Below are 4,234 nucleotides of genomic sequence, written 5' to 3' on the forward strand. Positions count from 1 at the left end.
GAGGTCAGACCATGCCCCCATGCCATTTTTACAATTACTAATACCTAGACTATACTCTGGTCCTTTTGAAACTCTCTCTCTCTTTTTATCTCTTTCTCCGACATACAAACACACACACACACACACACACACACACACACACACAGAGATTTATCTCAAGGAAATGGCTTGTGTGTTTGTAGAGGTTGGCAAGTCCCAAGTCCATGGGTCAGGTGTCAGGCTGGAGTCTTCTCATGGCACAGGTTGCTGCAGAGGCTGACAAACTCAGGATCCACAGGTCAGATAGCAGGCTACTGGCTTACAACTGCAAAGGCTGATGAAACCAAGATCAACAGATAAGATGGCGGGCTGCTGGCCCAAGTCCCAAGAACTGGAGGTCAGGTGCTGACGAGCCCAATGCAGGATCCAGAGCAGAGCAAAAGCCCAGCGAGCTTTGCCAGAAATCAACTAATTGGTTACTCACAGCAGATCCCATCATGGAGGTGATCACATTATATCAGATCTTATCATGGAGGAGATTACATCATTATACTACTGTCAAACTACATACCTGCCAAACCACTGAGAATCATAACCCAGCCAAGCTGAAACACAACCTTAATGATCACAGTTCACCCCTTGCCAACTTGGCACCTATACACATCTCCTTAAACCATAAGTAATCTCTGAAAAAAGCAATTGTCATACTTCCATCTAACATGATACAACTAACATGCTTACAACCAAAAACACACTAGCCTTGTTTATGTCTTATATTTTATAAATGAAGAAAACATAAGTATTTAATGCACACATTCAAGGAAGAAATACTCATAACAATTACAGTTCTCGTTTCTGCAACTGGTCACATGGTCATAGCTGGTATTTAGAATTACCTTCTTCCACCACCCATTCTGTGTTCCTTTTACCCTCATAAAGCACCTCAGCTGGTCATGGTTCTTTGCCTGGTGTGGTGACCCAAACCTTCATTCCTGAAGGGTCTGGGCCATTAGTAGCCATGTAGAAATTGGGTTGTAGTTTTCCATTAACTTTAATTCAGGGCATGGTAGTACTGAGAGATGACCTAAGGGATCTCCTGCATTCCAGACATACTCTTTTTTACCTCCGTTATGTAATATCAATCCAATTTCCTCCTGATACTCAGGATCAATCACACCAGCCAATACAGTAACTCCCTTCTTTGCCTGTTGACCAGAGACACAAGGAGCCCAAAGTGGACAGGTGGCATTCTTACCTTCCAGTTCAATAGAGTCAGTGATGTGTTTCCAGGTGGGACCATTCCTTCCTTTGCAACTAAGACCTCTAGACCCACAGAGCATAGGGTCATGGGGATAGGAAACAAACATTTTGTGAGTGGGTCATTAGGGGTAATAGTGAGTGGTTCTACTCCATTTCTACACCTTGAATCCTGGACCCATGAATCCTGGCTATGGAGAAACTGCACCATATACTGGTCGCTGGTTTAGAGCATATACAGCCTCCTGGAGAACATTGCCCCAACCTTGCAAGGTATTGCCCCTAGCTGGTGCAGTAATTGTGTCTTTAGAAGGCCATTCAATCATTCTATCAAGACAGCTGCTTCAGGATGAAGGGGAATATGGTAAGACCAGTGAATTCCATGAGCATGGGTCCTTGCCCCACTACGTTTGCTGTGAAGTGAGTACTTTGATCCGAGGCGATGCTGTGTGGGATACCATTACGGTGGATAAGGCATTTTGTAAGTCCACAATGGTAGTTTTGGAAGAAGCATTGCGTGCAGGGAAGGCAAATCCGTATCCAGAGTGTCTATTTCAGTAAGAACAAAACGCCGCCCATTTCCATGACAAAAGCAGTCCAATGTAATCAAACTTCCACCAGGTTGCTGGCTGATCACCTCGAGGAATGGTGTCATATCAGGTACTCAGTATTGGTCTCTGCTGCTGGCAGATTGGGCACTCAGAAGTGACTGTAGCCAAGTTGGCCTTGGTGAGTGGAAGTCCATGTTGCTGAACCCATGCATAGCCTCCATCCCTGCCACCATAACCACTTTGTTCATGAGCTCATTGGGCAATGATGTGAGTGGCAGGGGAAGGAGGATGATTGGTTTCCACAGAATGTGTCATCCTATCCAATTGATTACTAAAATACTACTCTGCTGAGGTCATCTTTTGGTGAGCATTCATGTGAGACACAAATATCTTCACTTCTTTGGCCTATTCAGAGAGGTCTATCCACATGCCTCTTCTCCATACCTCCCTGTCCCCAATTTTTTAATCATGTTCCTTCCAGGTCCCTGATCATCCAACCAAACCATTGGCCACAGCCCATGAACCAGTACACAACCGCATATCTGGCCATTTCTCTTTTCAAGCAAAGTGAACAACTAGGTTCATTGCTCAAAGTTCTGCCCATTGGGATGATTTTGCTTCACCAGTGTCCTTCAGGGAGGTCCGAGAAAGAGGCTGTAGTGCTGCCACTGTCCACTTTTGAGTGGTGCCCACATATCACACAGAACCACATGTAAACCAGGTGTGAGTTTTCTCTCACTCAGTAAACTGATCACAAGGAACTCTTCATGAGTCCATAGGTGCGGACTGGGAGATGGAATGTAATGTGACAGGAGTGGAGACAAGGGACATTTGTGTCGCTTCCTCACGCAACTTACTTGTGCCTTCAGGTCCTGCTCAAGCCCAATATAGTATATACCACTTCTATTTAATGATGGAGTGCTGCTGTGCAGGCCCAACTTTATGGCTCTGTGAGTCAGACAACACCCAGTTCATGATGGGCACCTCAGGCCACATGGTGACTTGGTGGCCCATGACTAAGCACAAGCCCAAAGCTGTTTCTCAAAAGGAGAGTAGTTATCTGCAGAGGATGGCAGGTCTTTTCTCTAAAATCCTAATAATCTGGACTGTGTTTCACCAATAGGGGCCTGCCAAACTCTCCAAACAGCTTATCTATCTGCCACTGGCACTTCGAGCACCACTGGATCAGCCAGATCATATGGCCCAAGTGGCAGAGCCGCTTGCACAGTAGCCTGAACCTATTGTAGAGACTTCTCTTGTTCTGGGCCCCACTCAAAACTATCAGCTTTTCAAGTCTCTTGATAAATAGGCCAGGGTAGCCACCCAAATGAGGGATATGTTACCTCCAAAATCCAAAGAGGCCAACTAGGCATGTGTCTCCATTTTAGTTGTGGGAGGGGCCAGATGCAATAACTTATCCTTCACTTTAGAAGGAGTATCTCAACATGCCCCACACCACTGGACCCCTAGAAACTTCACTGAGGTTGTAGGTGCCTGAATTTTTGTCGGATTAATTTCCTATTCTCTAGCAGGTGGGTTTGATTTTTTGGTAGCATGCAAATGTTTTACCAATAAGTACAGAGTCATTGACATTTCTTCTGTACTATGTCCAATCAGCATATTATCATCAATGTAATGGACAGGTGTGACGTCTTGTGGAAGAGAAAGGCAACCAAACTCCCTGCAGACTAAATTATAACATAGGGCTGGAAAGTTGATATACTTCTGAGGTAGGACAGTGAAGGTGTATTGCTGGCACTGCCAGCTGAAGGCAAACTGCTTTTGGTGGTCCTTTGAAACAGGTATGGAAGAAAGGCATTAGCCAGATCAATAGTTGCATACCAGTACCAGGACATGTATTAATTTTCTTAAGCAATGAAACCACATCTGGAACAGCAGCTGCAATTGAAGTCACCACCTGGTTAAGGTTTTAATGATCCACTGTCATCATCTAAGGTTCATTTGTTTTTTGCATAGGCCAAATAGGCAAGCTGAATGGGGATGTGTTGGAAATCACCACCCCTGCATCCTTCAAGTCCTTGATGGTGGCAGTAATCTCTACAATCCCTCCAGGATTGTGGTATTGCTTTTGGTTTACTATTTTCCTAGGTAGGGGCAGTTCTAATGGCTTCCACTCGGCCTTTCCTATCATAATAGCCCTTACTCCACTTGTCAGAGATCTAATGTGGGGGTTCTACCAGTTGCGGAGTATATCCATTCCAATTATGCATTCTGGAACTGGGGAATTTGCTACAGGATGGGTTCGGGGACCCACTGGATCTACTGTGAAACCAACATGAGCTAAGACTCCATTAATAACCTGACCTCCAGATGACCCCACTCTGACTGCTGGGCCACAGTGACGATTGGACCTTCTGGAATTAGTGTCAGTTCTGATCCAGAATCCAATAACCCTGAAAAGTCTGATTATTTACTTTTCCCCCTAA

Source organism: Trichechus manatus, unplaced genomic scaffold, assembly GCF_000243295.1.
Source record: "Trichechus manatus latirostris isolate Lorelei unplaced genomic scaffold, TriManLat1.0 scaffold00130, whole genome shotgun sequence".
Classification (NCBI taxonomy): Eukaryota; Metazoa; Chordata; class Mammalia; order Sirenia; family Trichechidae; genus Trichechus; species Trichechus manatus.